The following is a 20,606-nucleotide window of genomic DNA, read 5'->3' as shown; positions in this document are numbered from 1 at the left end:
GTCATTTAAAAAATAATAAAAACTAAAAATTCATCCTAATATGTGGATGGGTCTAGAAAAGTTTAAGCTAAGTGAAAAGCCAATCTCAGAAGAAAAATTGTTGTAAATCTATTCATATGAAATGTGCAGAATGGGCAAAACCATAGAGACAGAAAGTAGATTCATAGTCGTCTAGGACTAAGAGTTAGGGAGACATGAGGACGCCCTACTCATGGGTACAGCTTTTTTTCTTATGGAGTGAGGAAAACTTCTGAAATTGCTTATGATGATAGCTGCACAACTACATGAATCTAGTCAAAGCCATCGAAATGTACACCTTACATGGGTAAATTATTGGCAATATGAATTTTATCTCCAAAAATTAAAAATATGCATGTCCTAGTGATTTGACTTCTAGAAATGTTTTGTAAGAAAGTAAGTGCACAGGTGTTCAGGTGGAAGCATACATATTCAGCGTGCCACTGTTCAAAACAGCATAAAACTAACTAACTAAATATCCATCAATAGATTCAAATTGAACAAATTAAGATGCCCATACAATGAAATACTCAAAGTCATGCAAAATGATTACCTCGATATCTATGAATAAATGCAACTAAGTAGTAGGGAGGCAACTGTAGTGAGGTAGGGTAATAAAAGCATTCCACATGAGTTTAAAGACTATGTATTATGACGTATCTATATATGTACATTTTTATATATGTAAACACACTGCTACTAGAGAAAAAGTGGGGAAAAAGTGTGAAGTTGAAGGCTCTAACACAACTTTGTTAAAAACCAAAATGTGAAACCCAATGAGCTCCAAAGTAACCTCTCAAAGTTACTCGGACCAGGGTAATGAGAGATCTCATATGTAGCTAGGAAGTACACACACAGACACACAAACACAGTCACATTTGCTCAAAGTCCTAATTAAGGAGGAATTTAAAAAAAAAAAAAAACAAAAAAACTTGGTGAAGAGAAGGAAAGAAAAAGATCCTAGCTCCTAGGCAGAGAAAGTAACTCTGCAGCATAGAAGAAAACAACAAATGTGACAAACTCAGCGATAGCCACAGTGAATTAGACAGGTTTGGAAAGACAGAAGTGCTTTATCCTGCACAGTTTTGTTACACCAAGAACTTCATGTTAATCCAAGCAGCAGGGCAATAGCTAAAAGTTATTAGAGCAGTATGAAGCTACAAAGAGAAGCAAGAGTGGATAGGAGGGAGTTGGTAGACAGCAGTTAGGCATGGCTGGGGTGAACTGCAGATGAAAAGGTCTGGAGCTGGGAAACTCAATTTACAAATGGACCATGGCCAGGCCATATATTAAAATAGAATTCTGATCCCCCAACTCTGCCACAACTAGTCTGGGAAGCCAGCGACAACCTCTGCAACAATTGGCCTCACATGGTCATGTTTTCGTCAATAAGTGTCAGCCGCCCTAATATTTGCCTCTCCTTCCCTTGATTCTAGTTCAAGGCCGTCCAGAGGAAGCCATACTTGTTGGCCAAACCAGTCACACAGGAAGCCTCACTTCCAGGCAACCCACCACCAACTTTCCCAGCCCAACGCCCTCCCATCACATTATACCTGCGGTTTCCTCCCACTCCCTGCACAGAGCGTTCACACCCCACACCCACCTTTGGTCCCCTGTCAAACACAGGTGATGGTGGCCAACTCCCTCGCTCCAGCAAGTTCTGAATAAATAGGCTTTGCTTGTCCTCATTTGGATGGTCTCCTCTCCTCCTGCAAAGTATTATCAATCAATGTAAAGGGGTATCTCAGGCTGAAGGAATGGCTGAGCCAGAGCAGGAGAGAGTGGAGAGATACTCCACCATGTGTCTCCCGAGTAAGATAAAACCTGCCTAGGAGCCATGGTTTGAGCTGGGAACTTAGAAGAAAATCACACATATGGCACCCTGGAATTTACAGTGGAGACTGAGCAGTCAATTTCAAACACTCAACGATTTTAATTATAAATTGGCACAATTCTGCAGAACTGTAGGTACACTAACAAGGTTTTGAATGGCTCTGGTGATAGTTGCTTATAATTTTGTTAAGATCAGGCATGTTAGAATTCACCTCACATCTCGATATTATTGGTAGTGTGGAGAAAATTCTGATATTCGGTACCCCACACCACTATTAAAAAAAAAATATCCTGGAGTTCCCACCATAGCTCAGTGGTTAACGAATCTGACTAGGAACCATGAGGTTGCAGGTTTGATCCCTAGCCTTGCTCAGTGGGTTAAGGATCTGGTTTTGCCCTGAGCTGTGGTGTAGGTTGCAGATGTGGCTTGGATCCTGCATAGCTGTGGCTCTGGCATAGGCCAGTGGCTCCAGCTCCAATTTGACCCCTAGCCAGGGAATCTCTAAATGCCATGGGAGTGGCCCTCAAAGGCAAAAAGACCAAAAAAAAAAAAGTATCCAGAGTGAAATGTATTGAAGAAGTGATTGTGTTTTCCTCAAGTCACCTAAAAAACAATAAATATTCTCTTGCTGTTATCTTCTCATGATATATACTTCAAATACATTACAGCTATGTAGTAATAAAGTTACTCTGAAATCACTAGGTAAGTGAACACATAAGTATGTGGATACGTAACTGAGAACAAACAAAGGAATGTATGCTGCAAAGATATTTTAGATTCCAAACAGGATAGACAGAAGCTGCTTTCACTAAATATCCACAAAAAGAATTATTACACACTCTGCAAGTAGAACTAAGTTTCCAAAGTGAAGAAAATTCAAATTAGGCTTAAGTCCATCATGCACATATTTTGTATAGGGGGATATACATTTATTATGATATATAAAACATAGCTATATTTTATTTCTTTGTATATTCAGATGTGATGTATATTACCATTACGGCATCAGGGTCTTTATTTTTCCTTGCTTTTTTTTTAGGGTCCCATCTGAGGCATCTGGAAGTTCCCAGCCTTGGGGTCCAATTGGAGCTACAGCTGTCAGCCTACAGCACAGCTCATGGCAATGCCGGATCCCCGACCCACTGAGAAAGGCCAGGATCTGCATCCTCATGGATCATAGTCAGATTTGGTTCTTTGTTTTAACCTATTCCTGGAGAGTTAGAAGTGGGCTTTACTGTATTTAAAACAGAAAAGCAGGCAGAGCTAATCGACACTATGGACATCGCCATAGAGCTTACCCTTGGGAGGCTGGGGAAGGAGCAGTACCTGGAAGCGGACACAAGGGGGTGCTGGTTGTGTTCTAGTTCTTAACCTTGGTGCTGGGCTGTATGGGTGGGATGGGCTGGTTTAATTTGTGAAAATTCCTTAGGTGGTATCCTCATTGTGTTTTTCTGATATGTATTTATGAGAAGAATTCTTAAAGCCATCTACATTCTATTCATTTGAAAACCCAGCATTTCTTTCGACTTCTTTTAGGACAGAGGGGTGGAAAGCAGATGAAAGAGAGATCTCAAGCCTCAGTCTCCCCAAACTCTACGATTTTGTTCTTTTTGGAGCTGCACCTGAGGCATATGGAGGTTCCCAGGCTGGGGCTTGAATCAGAGAGCTGCAGCATCCAATGTACACCACAGCCACAGCAACTTGGGATCCAAGCCTTGTCTGCAACATCCACCAGAGCTCACAGTAACAATGCATCCTTAACCCACTGAGCCAAGCCAGGATACATGCTCATGGATACTAGTCAGATTTCTTACCATTGAGCCACAATGGGAAGTTCCAAAAGTATATTTTTTTTAATATGGAAAGCAATGCATAATCTTCCTGTCCCTTTTCACATCTGCCTTTCTGCCCCTTACATGGCTATGTCTCTTGTCCACACTGACCACAGGGATACCCCCAGAGGGGCTTGCTCTGAGGTAATCCAGGAACTCTTCCTGATGTCTTCATCTGGCTAATGGTGCCAGGGTGGGGGTCAGGTTCTGAGTCCACAGACCCCTTCTTAGCGATGGCCAGGTAACCCAAAATCTTTCCCATCAAGAAGTAGAGTCAAGAGACCTGGCTTTGTCTCAGAGCTGTCACTAGCTCACTGGGTAACCTTGAGGCAAGTTCCTTGACTTTGCTTGGCCCTCTTCCCCATTCCCCACAAAAGGAGGTATTAGACCAGATGGTGTCTAGACCCCTTTCCTAGCGAGGCCAGGGATAGAACCAGCAAGTCTTCATGGTTACTAGTCAGATTGTTATTGGCTGAGCCATGATGGGAAATTCTGATTGTGTTTTTAATCTGAAATCTGAAATCAATTGCATTGACTATTTGGCTTTGCAGTATAGGGTAAACATACTTGCTTCATTGCTTATTTATATAGAGAGACTACAAAAGAAGCTATTCATTGCTACTGATTTGATATAAGAGGCTTTAATGTTTATGAAAGTATTTGTTACTTTTAATAACACCCAATTAAACTCAAAAAAGAGGTTCTCATCCTAGCTCAGTGGTTAAAGATTCTGACTAGGAACCATGAGGTTGCAGGGTCTATCCCTGGCCTCAATAGGTCAGTTAAGGATCCAGTGTTGCAATGAGGTGTGGTGTAGGTCACAGACATGGCTGAGATCCTGCATTGCTGTGGCTCTGGCATAGGTCAGTGGCTACAGCTCTGATTAGACCCCTACCCTGGAACCTCCATATGCCTCAGGTTCGGCCCTGGAAAACACACACACACAAAAATAAAATAAAATAAAATAAAATAAAAGTCATACAAGAACATCTAAAATACTAATTGTGGAGCAAGATGGCAGAGGAGTAAGAGGTTACGCTCACCTTCCCCCACAAACACAACAAAAAACACATCTACATTTAAAATGACTGGCACATCTACATTTAAAATGACTGGCACATCTACATTTAAAATGACTGGCATCAACTGCGTGCTGGCAGAAGGACTTAAACCTCAAAAATGGGCAGAAACTATAGGGGTGTGCTAAAGGGAATAAGGAGCTTGGCAAGAGTGAAGCCATCTTGCTGCCACCATCCATCTTGGTGAACTTAAGGTGACTCATGTGAGGGCTCTGAGAAAAAAAAGTCATTAGGAATTTTAAAACTCTGGACCCCAATTGTTCTAAAGAAATTCAGTAATAGCCAGATTGTGCTTGAGGTTAATCATTAAAGTAACAATATAAGGCATTCTTTAGAGCTATACACCTTTCTGTACCCTGCATGGAACTAAAGATTAATGCAGCATGTTAGGCACAAAAGCAAGCACTATAAATGTATCTCCCCCCTTTTGTTTGGGGTCTATGATTGGGAAGCAATTCCCTGGGGACCCACTGGCATAATAAAGCTGTTCTCCATCTTCCCTGACTGTCCTCTGAGGTGATTTCTGGGAGTTCTACAACAAAACTCTTGACATAACGGGTAGAACAAAAGAAAAGAGAGAAAGAGAGAGAACTACTAATTGTATTGCTTTTTATATGACAAAAGAAATGTTCATTTCTGAACCTATTTCCCAACGTGTAGTCCTAAGAGAAGAAAGTTTGATTTCCTTTGGGTTTCTGTTCTATGCCTTCGATTCATTTGTATAAAGAGCTTCTTAGAATGGGCAACTTAAAATTGACATTTAGAATTTGGAATGTGTCTCAAATATAGGAGTTCTCACCACTCTGCTAGACCTCACTTTGATGTTATTCCACTTGTCTTGGTGGGAAAAGGAAATATAAAAACAGGGGGAATTTGAGGATATGATTATGCCAGAAGGACTTGTACTGATAATTAGTTGTTCCCAGGTTGTTTGATATTCCCTTAATCTGTATTTATGCAAAAAGTGTTAGCTCAGTGCCCAAATGCTTTGATTATTTTACTGTATTGTAGTTTCGGATATGAAATTTATACATTCACAAACTTGAGGCAGAATAGTAACTCAGGGAGTCAGTGTAGGAGCATGAGCTTCAATGCATTCTTTGATATGGCCATTGATTAACATTTATGGCTTAAGGGCTCCAGGGAGTAATGTCTCCACAGGCCTTGTTTCATTGTAAGAAATGCCCATTCCCCACAGACTTTGTTTACTATAGAAAACATGAATCTCTAGCCCACTCCTCAACTGATAAGAAAGGAATGAGAGGGGGAATTCCATTGTGGCTCAGTGGTTAAGAAATCCAACTAGGAACCATGAGGACACAGGTTTGATCCCTGGCCTCGCTCAGTGGGTTAAGGATCCAACATTGCCTTGAGCTATGGTGTAGGTCACAGATCTGGCATTGCTGGAGCTATGACATAGGCCTGCAGCTACAGCTCCCTTTAGACCCCTAGCCTGGGAACCTCCACATGCCACTGGTGTAGCTCTGGAAAAGACAAAAAGACCAAAAAAAAAAAAAGGAATGAGAGGAATGGGGACTTAATCTAAGGAAAGAAAAGGACAAAGAAAAGCACAAAACTTTGGGGACATTTCCAAGCCCAAAAGCCCTATTGGACAAGGACTGATATAGGTAATTGAACAAGGCCAATGAGAGAAAACCACATCTTTCTGGACCCCACATTGGTGCCCCTCCCCACCTTTAAGAGATAAAAATCCCTATAGGACAATAAGGAAGGGGGGCTCTTCTCCCCCCTCCCAGCAACTCTGGGTGATATCTGCTTTCCTTTAATAAAGACTCTGGCGTAGGCCGGTGGCTACAGCTCCGATTGGACCCCTAGCCTGGGAACCTCCATATGCCGCGGGAGCGGCCCAAGAAATAGCAACAACAACAACAACACAACAACAACAACAAAAAAAGACAAAAAAATAAAAAATAAAAAAATAAAGACTTTGCTTGCTTGCTTGCTGCCTGTGTCTTTGTGGACACCATTCTTTGACTGCCTTGAACAAGAACCTGGATTCCAGTATCATCTTTCCAGTATCATCCTGACTAGATATTTTACTTTGTAAATATTCTAGAGTGGGAGAAGAAAAACACATAACCTCTATTTTGCCAAAAGAAAGGGTTGGGATTAATACAGAAAGAAGTTGAAAGAGAAGTTCTGAAATCCTGAACCTTTGTCTCCTTTTCACAGCTTATTCACAATGTCTTTTGGATGCAAGGTGTTTGTAAAAATACTGTAGTCCAATTTACATGCAAACAAAAGCTATTTTATGAAATGTGCTATTTCATTATTTAAATTGGATATTCCAAGGAACTAAATGATTTTTCTGGATGAATTATAATGCCTTTCCACAAGAGCATTTCAGTAGAGACATGAGCTTAACAATTATATTTGTTGAAAACAGGTATGTACTTTTTTATATAATTTATACCATAACTCCCCAATACTTTAATCAGTTCAGATGCATCTTATGGAACACAAGCCTACACTTTTACAAGTACAGATTCTCGCAGTCACAGGAAAAGTTAAAAACCAGCCATACAATTGTCAGGTAATTACGTGGTTATTGATTTCTACTCCAAACAACTTTAGCACTTTTTCAATAAAACACCCAGTGTGACTAGAGTGCCTGGTTGTCCTTATTTGCATAAGAAAGGTTCTGACTTGAACACAGCCGGGTACACCTCTTTATTTCCATTGCTCCTCCTCATTGGGGCATTTAAGATGCATCAGCTTTGCTATAAACTCTGCACTGCAGATCTTTTACTTGATTCAAGATTGCCAGGGGAAAGGCAAAGATATTCTCAAAAAGTATAAAAACTTGACAAGCAGTGGCATGTATGCTAAAAGTGGTACACCAGAACAAGTCCATGACAGTGAAGCCCCATCTGACTCACTGGCAAGGTCAAGGGTGAGACCAAGAGTATCAAATTATGAGTCCTTTGAACTTTACCTCCTCTTTGATTTGGTGATGGTTTTATTATCTTTCTAATAAAAGTTCTTTGCAATTTCTAACAAAAACTCCTTTAGGACACGAAGGAAAGGAAATGCTATAGAGTTTAATCAAGATGGTGAATGGCAGGAGTCCCCATCATAGCTCAGCAGTAAGGAATATGACTAGTATCCATGAGGATGTGGGTTCCATCCTTGGCCTCCCTCGGTGGGTTAAGATTCTGGCATTGCCATGAGCTGTGGTGAAGGTCACAGACACAGTTCAAATCTAGCATTGCTGTGGCTGTGGTCCACAGGTGTGGCCCTAACATGACCAAAAAAAGAAAAAGAAAAGATGGTGAAGGGCATCAAATGTAATGGTGTCACCCCAGTTTGAGGCCATGGAGCACGTAGAGAGAAGTGGACCAAGGAAAAGTGTAAATGTGATTGGTTCTTTCTGAGCTCAAGCCTTTGAAATCTCTGAAATGGGTGAAGACTTTTGTTCCTTTGTTGCTGAATTGCAATGCAGAGACAGAGTTTTGGGTAAAGGAGAAATAGCTTTATTGCTTTGCCAGGCAAAGGAGGGCCACAGCAGGCTAATGCCTTAAAGACTGTGCCTTCTCCCACCCCCTTGGAAAGATTTGCAAGGCATTTTATAGTAAAAAGGAGAGATACAGGTTTTCAGATAGGAATCAGGATTGGGACAGACATGCAGTCTTCTTTCTTTGGGGGAATCCTAGTCATCAAAGCTGCAGTCAGGCAATCTCAGCCTGATGATGATGGTGGTCTTCCGGGTTATTGCCTAGAATAACAGTACTTGTGAAAAGGGCATGTTGATTAGAGACAGACTAGGAAAGTTCCTGTAAAACAGCATATGCTAATCATCTTTAACCCACAGGCAATTATGCTCAGGGTGCCTAATCTTATGGGTGATTGTGCTTAGGGTGTAACTAAGTCCAGGAGAAGGACAAGGAAGGACTCCAGGCTCTTCAATTTTGAAGTATTCACTTCAAAAAGAAGAGGAAGGAGAATAACTTTTCTCTCAGGGGTATGAGGCACCTGCCTCACCATCACGATCTTCACTCTTCTTCCCTGAGCCAGTATTAGACTATGTGGGCACAAAATTAAAGACTATGCCCAAAATGTCAGTAATCAAGATAAGTCACAACACTTTTAATGCCTTTTTCTTTGGGGGGGGGCTACTCCTGTGATTGGGGAAATTCCACAGCCAGTGGTTGAACCATCACCATTACAGAGATAATGCTGAAACTTGACCCCCATGCCACATGGGAACACCTTAATGCTATTTTTGGAGAACAAATGAAACATCAAAATAATGCAAGATGAACAAAATAGCAAACTTTTAAATACATTGAGTGTGAGCAGAGCAATGTCAGAGCCTGAGGCCAAAGAAAAAAATTAAGAATTCTAGTTCTGTCAATAACTAGATCCTTGTTTTCACACATCATAGCCTGAATTCAGTCCTCTGTTTCTTCCCTTTGTTCTCCCTTCACCACATGCCTTCACTCCCCAAACTCCAGATCAATATCCCATCTTCCATTCCGGGCTTCCATCTGGTCAGAGTGATCCTGGAAAGAACACTGGATTCTAGCCATGGATTCTTCTTATTCTTTTTTTTGTGTGTGTAGGGCCATACTCACAGCTTATGGAGGTTCCCAGGCTAGGGAAAGAAAGGCTAATGGAGCCTTTCTTGCCAGACTATGCCAGAGCCACAGCAATGCCAGATCCAAGCCACGTCTGTGGCCTATACCATAGCTCATGGCAACATCGGATCCTTGACCACGCACAAGTGAGTGAGGCCAGGGATGGAACCCGCAACCTCATTGTTCCTAGTGGGATTGACTTAAGCTGGGCCATGAGAGGAACTCCATGGATTCTTTAGTATATCAACTCTCATCCTAATTTAAATAATATAATTGTATCCCAAGGAGTCTTGGCAAGAGACAGTGGGGTTGAGAATTGGAGGCTCTGGCCCTTGTCAACTGCTCTGTGGAAATGTCCTATCAATGTCCTCCAGAACGATGTCATCTGATTGTACACTAAGAATCCACAAGAACTAACTGCAACATCTCCTGACTTGACACTTTTAAGATGATTATGACACTCTGTTTTTTTTTTTTTTTGCAAGTTCTCATAATGCCATGTATCAACTATTTTGTGGCACTTGCTATGCAAGCAGCCATATAATATTCTTCAAAGCTTTCAACTCAGTATCAAGTAAAAGCAAAGATTATTTTGATATATAGATATTTCTCAGTTTTTTCTACTTTCAATGTAACGTTTCCTGTGAGTTTGTGTTAGTATGTCAGTTTGCACACCATTTTCTTCTTTCCAGTGCACTCTACAAAAAAGTTTTGTGTTTCACAACTCTGTTATGCTTAACAAAATAGAACTTGTACAAACTGAGCCATGTCATGAAAATTTCAAATACTTCAAGTAAACCAAAGCAAAAATAATTCCAATTCTTCAGCATTTGGAACAAACGTTTTAATAAGATTTGCTTTGAAAAATAAAAAAAGTTCTAAACTCGCAGTCTGATTTTTTAAAAATAGTGTTTTCTGTTAAATACTTCTCTGTAATGATATTGTAAATGACCGTTATTCCTATTGACATTTTGGAGTTGAGTCCCTAGAGTGTCTGTGCCCCATTCTTTTTTTATACTTTATGTTTAATTTTGTTTTGAAAGTATACCTTTAGGGAATTCCTGCCATGGCTCAGAGGTAACAACCCCAAGCAGTATCTGAGGATGTGTGTTTGATCCCTGGTCTCACTCATTGGGTTAAAGATCTGGCATGGCCATGAGCTCTGGTGTAGGCCATAGAGGTAGCTCTGATCTGGCTTGCTATGGCTGTGGTATAGGCTGGCAGCTACAGATCAGATTCAACCCCTGGCCTCAGAACTCCCATATGCAGTGGGGTTGGCCCTAAAAAATAAATAAAAAAAAAAAAGGCAACAACAACAAAGATGTACACCTGTTAAAAAGGTAGAGAAGGAAGGAGGAAAGAAGAAGTTCTGCCTCTGCAAAGTGCTTTCCCAAGAACTTTATGAAATTAAGTATCATTCTGCCCATTTTTAGATGAGGAAACAGGAGTGAAGAAAATGAGAGAAATCTACAATCCCACAGCTAAGTAAATGCAGTTGGAATACAAAGCTAAGTGTCTTCCAAAATGTGTTCTTAAGCAATAGGGTGCAATAGGAGATATAAATTCCTTATTGAAGCCACATATTTTATAATGGGATAAAAATATGTTAGTGACCTGCAAATGAAAAAGTGAAGAAAAGCTTCTGCTCAATGGGTTTTGCTAATCGGGGAAGAGAGGGAATGCCAAAACTCTTGTTTCTTGACTCCTTGCAGTCAAGAAGCAATTGTGTAGCCTTGGGGTAGGGTTCTGGTTCCTGCTCACGGACTATATGTAACTGAGTATCTTCCAGTTCTTCTGGAGGAAATAAGGTCCCCACCCACATACAGGATGGTAACCTCAGGATGAGGAAAATATTTCCCTCAAGCCTGTTACCAACCAATGGGAAGAAAGCCATCCACCCTAGAGCCCTCACCCCATCTTTTGCCTGTAAGGAACTTCTCCCCACAAACCATTGAGGAGTTCTGGGGTTTTGAGTACCAGAAACTCATTCTCCCTGCTTAGCTGTTCCAAACTGCAATGCTTCAGTTGTTCAGCCTCACTGTGTGTGTGTTCTGTTAACATCTCCTCTTGGAGGCAGCATAGAGATCCCTACTTTGGCTTACTTAGCCAGAACACTTTGTATTTCTCTGCATGTACAACTCCTACTCCATTCAACAAAGTTTGCAGCCATTCCCTCCCAAGTCTCTCACATCTCATTTCAAGCACTTTTGAAAAGTACTGTTTACTAATTTTTTTAAAGAGAAAAATGTACCTGTATACAATAAATTTCTTTCCTTTGTTTCTCATTATATTTAAACAGAACATTTTAACTATTCTGAAAACAGCTGTATCAGAAAAAAACTCAGCTTTTTCCCTTTAAATTTATTTTCCAGGTGGTAAAGTAAGTCCATATATTTTAGGGTTTTTTGTTTTTGTTTTTGTTTATTAAACTTTACAAATCCACAGAACAAAGTGGGATGTTTAGTCCTGTTCCCTCTAAATCTCATTTCTGTGGGATACAGAAAAAGGCATTCTTAGATATAGTAAGTATGCATATCTACATATGCAGAGACACACCTCTGTGTACCCACACATACATGTTTCACACTACATGTTAAAGGTTTGTGGGTGTCATTGCACATCTTTCCATGTATGCACAAATGGAAGGAGAGGAAGAGCAACGTGCTAAAACAAGTTGAAGCAGCCAGACCTCAAGACCATAAGGCATCTCAGAGAGCAACACACATAAAAAATATTCCATTCCTCAGAAGTTAAATCACTGATACATGTAGAACACTTTCAGTTCTTACAGAGGAGGGATAAGGACAAAAGCAAGATACCTTCTGAAGTCGTCTTGCAGGGAAGACAATGGTAATTCTTAAAAGCAATGGGTCCAGAGGAAGAATTCACTGCAAGATAATGACTCAGCAGGTGGGCTGGCTCCACCCTGCTCAATTCAGCTGAAGCCTGCCCAGCAGGCCCTGATCTTCAGGATTCAGGGTCACAGGGATTGGGCTTCTGTCTTAAGGAGTTTTGTACATCCAAACTCTGACAGGGACTCCCATTTTGTACCATGGAATATATACAAATTAAAACCACACACTCACCCCACAGTACAAGAACAAACAAGAAGAAGGGAAGCTGCTGCCACCAGCAATTCAGAAGGTTTAGGAACTGCAGCTGTAACATACCTGCTAAGGATGCTCTCACTCACACCTGTATTTGCCTGCCCAAATGACTATCTTCTGAACTGTAGGCAGTCATCCTTTCGTTTTGTTTTTAATTTTTAAATTGTAGTTGATTTACAATGTTCTGTCAATTTCTGCTGTACCGCAAAGTGACCCAGTCATATATACATATGTACATGTATTCATTTTCTCATATTATCCTCCATCATGTTCCATCACAAGCGATTGACTATAGTCATGTGTACTATATAACAGGACCTCACCACTTGCCTGTCACCCTTTCAAAATTCAAATATTATGTAACATGACAGACTGCATCAAGGGTTAAAAATGCTTCACTGGATGTCCTTTGCAGTGATAGATAAAGCCCACATCCTAACTTCTGCCTTAAGGATCTTGCCACAGCAGCTCCTGGCCAGTCAATTCCGCCTCCACAAGGCCGCCTTCACCTGTTCTGCTTCCTGAACTTGCCTGCTTCCCCAGGGCCACACCAAGGTCCTGGTTCCTAGGGCGCCAAGTTTCTCATTTGCAGGGCCTCTCACTGGCTTCCTGGACCCCTTTTACCCTCTGTCACTTCCTAGGGAGAGGACAGGGGAGTTCTGGGCGGGGCCCAAATCTGTAGGGTGGGCCAGGCCCACCCATTCACGCCCCAAGGTGCTAAGAGATCCTCTGCTAGGGCAAAGAACTGCCCCTCAGGCACTGCTCACCCTGAACCCCGGAAGTGGTGAGAAGCAGGAGGTGATGTTGACGCTTCCCCCACCACACCACCACCTTAGTTGGATCCTCAATTTACTCAAGGACTCAAAGCAATAATGAAGGAAAATATTGCTCCAGTATTGCATGCTCTTCAGAAGCCTACTTAGCTCCGACCTCTTCAGAAACGCCCCCTCCCCACCCCCCCCCGCTCCGGGCCCTCTTCCGCCCTGCCTCTGTCCATGAGCGAGCACAGACCGGCCCTGCCCACTTCCAGCTGGAGGGGGAACTGCCAATCACTGCGCAAAGACCTCGCAGTGCATCCTGGGACCTCCTGCTCGGGTCTTTGTCCCTCAGGCCCTTGTAGTTCCCCACCCCTGGGCCTGAGGGCTGTGCCCTTGCATTTGAGCGGTTGTGTGGAGGAAGGGGCCGGAGTTTAGTTGGCTTGGGACTTTCGGCATTTCCCTGGGTCTCCCCAGCCTGTGGGGCCTTGAGTGGTGATGGGCACTAGGTGAGTGAGATAGTCCGGTGGCCCACAGCTTGGGTATGATGTTCCACGTAGGGAAAGTGCGGCGGGGAGGTTGGCCAGCCGATCCTACACTGCCTGCCTTGCCGGGCCTGTTCAGCTTTGTTTTCCGCAGACCAGGGGTCCCCAGGCCTGCAGTGTCGACTGGCAACATGAAAACTGGGCATGTGGCCCTGCAGACTTCCCAAGTATTTAGGATACAAGCCAAGGTTGGAGAGTAACCTTCTGAAGGTAATAGATGGTTTTTAGTTGGAAGATAATCATACTAGAAAATGCCTTTCATACAGGGAGAGACGTGGGCAACTTGAATTGGGGCAGAAGCAGTGACTGCCAAGCTGGTTCTGTGCACTTCATGGTTGGTTTACCTAATGACCTAGTTCTGACTCGTTGGGCAGAATGGTTTTAGGGTGTGCTTGGGAAAAGGGGGCACAGGAACACCTGGAGTGCTTGAGCGCTTTGTTACTTTCCTTGCATTGTCCTAGAATCCTTTTTATTGTGTTTTTTTATTTTTTGTGTTTTGCTTCTTTAGGGCTGCACCCGAAACATTTTTTTTTTCTTTTTTGTGTTTTTGCCCTTTTTAGAATCCCTTTTAAATATATCCGTTCCGGAGATACCGTCATGGCTGAGCGGTCGTTAAACCTGTCTAGTATCCATGAGGATGCCGGTTCCATCCCTTGCCTTGAGGTTCCTAAGGTTCCCGGGTAGCTGTCGTGCTGGTTGCAGATGTGTCTTGGATCCAGCATTGTGTGGCTTGGCTGTGGCATAGGTTGGTGGCTACAGCTCCTGTTCCACCCCTGGCTTGGGAACCTCCAGTACTGGAGGTGTGGCCTTAAAAAAAAAAAAAAAAAAAAAATCCAGTCTTAAAGGTTTTTTGTTTTTTTGTTTTTGTTTTTGTTTTTGTTTTTTCCTTTTAATGCTCTGCCATTTATTGGCTGTGTGAAATTGGCGCCAGGACTTTTATTTTTATTTTTTTTTATTTTTAGGGCCGCTCTGGCGGTATATGAAATTTCCTAGGCTAGGAGTCAAATTGGAGCTCAGCTTTGGGCCTGCATTTCAGCCACAACAACACAGGATCCAAGCCACTTCTCCCTGGATCATAGCTCTTGGCAATGCTTAATCCTTAATCCTCTGAGGGAGCCCAAGGAGAGCCCACATCCTCATGGATACTAGTTGGGTTTGTTACTGCTGAGCCACAATGTGAGTCCAGGGCAAGATTTTTATTTTTCTTTCTTTCTTTCTTTCTCTCTCTCTCTTTCTTTCTTTCTTTCCTTCTTTCTTTCTTTCGATTTTTAGGGCCACACCCCTGGCATACAGAGGTTCCCAGGCTCAGGGTCAAATCAGAGCTACAAGTGCCAGCTTTCACCACAGCCACAGCAATGCCAGAACCGAGCGACATCTGGGACCTCCACAACAGCTCTCAGCAATGCCAGATCCTTAAGCCACTGAGCAAAGCCAGGGATTGAACTTGCACTTTCGTTGAACCTGCAACCTCATGGTTGCCAGTTGGGTTTGTTTCACCTCTGCCACCACGGGAACTCCCAGGGCAAGATTCTTAAAACATCCATCAGCTTTCATTCTCTAATCTCTGACCTCTCACTTCAGCCTCCCCCCAAGTCCCATTCATTCCCAATATTCCCTTAGCCTACTCACAGGTAACCATTTGAAAGTACTGAAGTTTGAAAATCAGTGAAGCCTTAGTCCTTAGCTCTTATATAACAAGTAGTATTGGCGGGTAGGGAGATTGGCTTGGAAAGAACTGTGTAAGTAAGTGCCTTCTGCTTGTCACTGAGGATTTAGGCAGCTTTTCTGAGACAGCAGCCTTTAGGTTAAATATCAGTGGTCTTTTGTTGTTGTTTTTTTCCTAAGAGTATTTGAGGGGAATTTCTCTTCGTTTTTTTTTTTTTTTTTTTTTTTTTTTAAGGCATGTGAAAGTTCTCAGGCCAGGCGTGGAACCTGCACCATAGCAGTGATCTGAGCCACAGCAGTGACAATGCTAGATCCTAGGCCACCAGCGCACTCCAGCTTTTGAGGTTTTATGGGACAGTCTTAAGTTTTATTGTCAATGTGTTAAATGCCAGGTGCTATGACATGTGCCCTCCATTCTTGAGAACTGAATCTCAGAAGTTAATCTGGCAAGGACACCTAGCTAGTTAAGTGGGCCACTTGGATGCAGACTTAGTCTGTTAGGTCTTGCTACCTCTCAATTTGTGTTTTGTCTTTTCTCACTGACAAAACTCATTAATGCTGGAATGAATAAGCTCTTGTTTCTCCCTTAAATTTTTTTTCCCATATGTCATGAAATGTGAATAAATGTGAACCTAAGAAATATGACAAAGTGAAGACACTTTGAGATGGAAGCAGAGGGAAGGCTGGGATGCAGAGGGTGTATGAAGGGGCAGTAGGCAGTCTAGTTGAATGATACTTGTCTTTTGGTTTTCTAAATGAAGGTCTTCTAACCAAGTAGAAACCTTTACTTTTGTAAAGTCCGCAGTGTTCCTTGTTTGTCTTTCTCGTCTGCCTTTTTGTGTTGTGTGTAAAGTCCGCAGTGTTCCTTGTTTGTCTTTCTCGTCTGCCTTTTTGTGTTGTGTGTGAACACTGAAAGCTCAGGGTGATTTTCTTCTGTATAGTATACTCTTAATAGGTTGCATTGAAAAGTGTCTGTGAGTACTTGTGAGTGAATTGGGTGTAAGTTGTATAGTTGTGCCTGTGTTCATTTCATACCCAATGGTCGCCAAGGAATCATTCCTTAACTCGTTTTGGAGAAGTGGTGGGATATTGTCTCCATTTCAGTGTGACTATCTGAAATGGAAGGTTTTCATGCATTCCACCAGGAGGGGGCGCTGTGTCCATTGACTGTGAGGAGGGGTTGAGGCCTATACTTTCCACAGAGGGGAGGTGAGGTGGGGTCTGGCAGGCTTTCTTCTGTGACCCAGGATGCCTACAGGGGCTTCGCGGTGGCAGGGGTCTCTGCAGGCAGCTGGGAGAGGTTGTGTCTGCTCTGGATCCCCCTGGGTGCTAGGTGGTACCTGTCAGCCCCCCTCTCTTCTATCAATGCTCCATCATCTTTGGATTCATGGGGGTTTTGGCTTCAGGACCTCAGGGGGCTCTGTCTGTGCAGACAGGAGCTGGGTTTCCTGACAATGGAGATGACCCTGGGAGGACAATGTAAGGAGAACTGAGGAAATATGGGGAGATGCTTCCTAGGTGGGACTGAGTTCTGAGGGTGCCTGCCTTCAGGGGATACAAGAGGGGCTCCATGTGGAAAACTGGGTTTTTGGTTGGATTTGAGTGCAGTAGAGAAATCATGTGGTAGGTGGAGGCCAGGATTCCCGGCACCGTTTCCAGTGGAGGCTGTCCTTCCCTGTGGTGTGTCCTTGTCCCCTTGTCCAAAGTTAACTGACCTCACCATGAGGATTTAGTTCTGGCTCACTGGTGTTCCTCTCCTCTGGGCAGCTGTTTTGCTGCCAGTGCCACCCTGTGTTGGTGACTGAAGCTTCACCGTAGAGTGTGAAGTGAGGGTGAGAGATGCCTGCAGCCTGTTCTCTCTGAGGATCCCTTTGGTTCTTTTGGGTTTCACACAAAGAACAGAAGGATTTGCTCTATGATGGAAACAGCTTCATGCTCCTGGTCTCTGAAGATGGAGGCGCTGTTACCTGCAAACAGGTGGTCACACAGCAGAAACTTTTATGAATTCTTGTGGCCCTGGGAAGGAAGAGGAAGAAAAGGCCTAAGGACTCAGGGTCATTTTGGAAGAATTCTTAGAACAAAACTTCATACAACCTTGATGCAATTCCATGACCAGTATTAAGAAAGAGCATCAGATGTGTGCTCCCAGAGACGCTGTCTGTTGTTCCTCAGGGAGCATCAGTGTTGTTTCATTAAGAGCTCCAGAGGATTGTAAGGTGAGGCCAAGGAGGTGAGCATGTGAGCTCCTGCATGTGTTTGTGGGAGTTCCGAGCAAGCTTTAGCCCAAAGAGAGGCAAGAGAGTCTGCCCCATAGGGCTTCTGAAGGGAAAAGTCAGTGCGGCCCCCATACCCTATGTGAGCCGAATGTTGGGACATCTGTATGGGGATGAACACATGTATCCAAGCAGGAACAATCTCACTTTGTTCTCCTTGAAGGAAGGGACTGTTCCTGAATCTTTTCTGAGACAAAGGCGGGAGAGTTTGGCCTTTTCAACATTTCAAAGTTGGCCTTGGTCTTACAGCTTGTGGGTGTGGTGGGCACAGGTGAAATAGCTTTTACCTATGATGGTGGGTTCTCAAGATGCTGATGTGATTCCTCCACACAGTACCGATGAGAAAGTGACGCAGAGCTGGAGGAAGAAGAGGAGGAAATGGCAGCTTCTCAGGTAACCGTCCTGTCTTAGGTTGGAGTCTGTGTCTGCTTTTCCTCCTGAAATGCTATGAATTGAGAATGTAAGAATCATGAATTCTCTCCTTCTGATACTCTTGCCTGGTGAGGATGTTCTCAAGTACCTTTTTCTTGTGCACTTAGGGTAGTCAGGATCAGCTCTTAAAAAGGCTGTCACTCTGCCCCAGAGCCTTTTCAGCATTGTCTGTGCACAGGATCCCTGTGGAGCATGCATTGTCACGATGAATCATTACCTTTCAAGGGTTGAAACTCTTCCGTGGGTGAGACATCACCATGGGAAGGCATGTCTAGAACAGTTTTATGGCTCCCGTGTCATCCCCTTTAAGGGAGGTAGAAATATGGTAGAGAATACTACTGTTTCAAATATATAGTATTGAATGTTTGAAGACATTAAAAACATTCAAAGCATTTCTTTTGACTTGCTGCTTTCATCTTGAGTCACATAATGACCTCAGCTTTGGCCACATGGCATGTGCCCTTTCCATTTCAGGGACTTCTGACAGTCGAGGATGTGGCCATCGATTTCTCTCCAGAGGAGTGGGAATGTCTGGACCTCGGTCAACGGCACCTGTACAGAGATGTGATGTTAGAGATCTGTAGGCACCTGGTCTCCTTGGGTGAGGACCCCTTCCTTCCAGAATTCCTTTTCTCCCACTGGGTGTGGGATCCTGCATTTGCAGGATGTGTCCTGCTGTTTTCTTGCCCATACAATAGATTTTCAGACCCCACCGTTTTAGGAGTAACTGAGAGTTGGTGGGTGCAGGTAGAAAGGCTTCATAATGAGGCATCCTCATTGTAACCGAAGTCCTCCTTGAGGAAAGCTGCCTCCTTCACTTTAGATTATTTGCAGTTCTGGAAGTTCATATGTATAAAGAGCTCTGCCGGCCTCTTAAAATCAGATTTGGACCCTTTACTTTTGACTCAGTAGTCCTTAGATGGGGAAGAGAGGAACTGATTTTTACCTGTCACTCAGGGTCTGAAATGTGCTTTCAAAAGGCAGTATCTGGGGATATTACTGCCTAGAATGTTTTACCATTCCACAGTGCCATCTCTTGTACCTGAGTATAATCCCTCGATTGGATATTGGTGAATCTCTAGGAAAACGTATGTTTTTCTTTCCAATGAACAGAGTATGTTATCTCTAAGCCAGACCTAGTTCGCTTGTTGGAGCAAAAGACAGATCCCTGGGATGTGAAGGGAATGGAGACAGTAGCCATACAGCCAGGTATGTGTGCATGGGTGAAGCAGATGACACAGGAACCTTACAATAGGCTGTGGGAAGATGTGCTTCAATGGTACTGATTTTTGAGAAACACAGGTTTATTCTGTCTCTGTCTTAGAGCGACATCTGCTGCCAAAATCTTGTGTTCCTTAGCCCTCCATGTGTTCTCCATCACCATGGAGGATTCTCTCTCACATCCACATAGAGAGCCAGAATCCTGGTCTTGACCTGTGAGGACCTGTATGTCTTTGCTATTCTTTATTTTGGTTTTTGGTTTTTTTTGCCTTTTTGCCATTTCTAGTGCTGCTCCTGGGGCATATGGAGCTTCTCAGGCTAGGGGTCAAATCGGAGCTGTAGCCACCAGCTTACGCCAGAGCCACAGCAATGTATGCTCTGAGCCACAGCTGCTACCTACACTACAGCTCATGGCAACTTGTGATCCTTAACCCACTGAGCAAGGCCAGGGATCGAACCCACAACCTCATGGTTCCTAGTTAGATTCATTTACCACTTTTCCACAATGGGAACTTGCCCAGATGTTCTTGTTTTTTTTTGTTGTTTTTTTAATTTTTTGTTTCTTTTCTGAGTCTTTTAGGGCCACACCTGGGGCACATGGACGTTCCCAGGCTAAGGGTTGAATCAGAGCTGTAGCTGCCAGTCTACATCCATGGCACCACATCCATGGCAATTTGGGATCCTGGCAGCATTCCCAACCTACACCACAGCTCATGGCAACACTGGATCCTTAGCCCACTGAGTATGGCTAAGGATTGAATCCATGTCCTCATGGATACTAGTCGGATCTGTTTCCTCTGAGCCATGATGGGAACTCCCACCTGGCTTTTTTTCCATTGCTTTTGGGTGCTAGGAAAGGCTGTGCACATTTCTGAGTAACTCTTTGTTAAGGTCTTTTTTCACGCTCTGCTTCTTCATCTAATCAGAAGTGAGTGAGGAGAGTCGTGGAAACACTGGAATTTGGTGCCAACATTCTAAGAGCAATGGGGACAGATAGTGTATGTTTTCTGCTTTTAAATGTTCAATCCCATGGATCCTTGGAACATGACCCTAGAAGGTTCAGACTAAGTAACTGTGTCAAAGCATAATGCACCTTCCTAAATGTAACCCTCAAATTTATTTCATTATATCCTTATTTTGGGAGGAACTAACCTGTGACATGTTAAGTGTATTTTCCCCTTATCAGTGGTGTAAGACTATGTCTAATTACTCATAGAATTCTTCACTAAATTAATGCACAGTGGAAT

General features: G+C 43.2%; 1 protein-coding gene across 1 annotated transcript in view; it reads right to left on the bottom strand.

Moving 5' to 3' along the window:
* Window positions 1–20,606, bottom strand: part of LOC110262092 (uncharacterized) — a 180,074-nt gene that overhangs the window by 128,139 nt on the left and 31,329 nt on the right. The window lies entirely within an intron of this gene.

The sequence above is a fragment of the Sus scrofa genome, chromosome 8 (assembly GCF_054392235.1).
Source record: "Sus scrofa isolate SSC_HxYL_T2T_F1_AM1 chromosome 8, Sscrofa_HxYL_maternal_Yorkshire_Landrace_v2.0, whole genome shotgun sequence".
Classification (NCBI taxonomy): domain Eukaryota; kingdom Metazoa; phylum Chordata; class Mammalia; order Artiodactyla; family Suidae; genus Sus; species Sus scrofa.
Note: the sequence above shows the minus strand (reverse complement) of the source record. Positions and strands in the feature narration are given on the sequence as shown.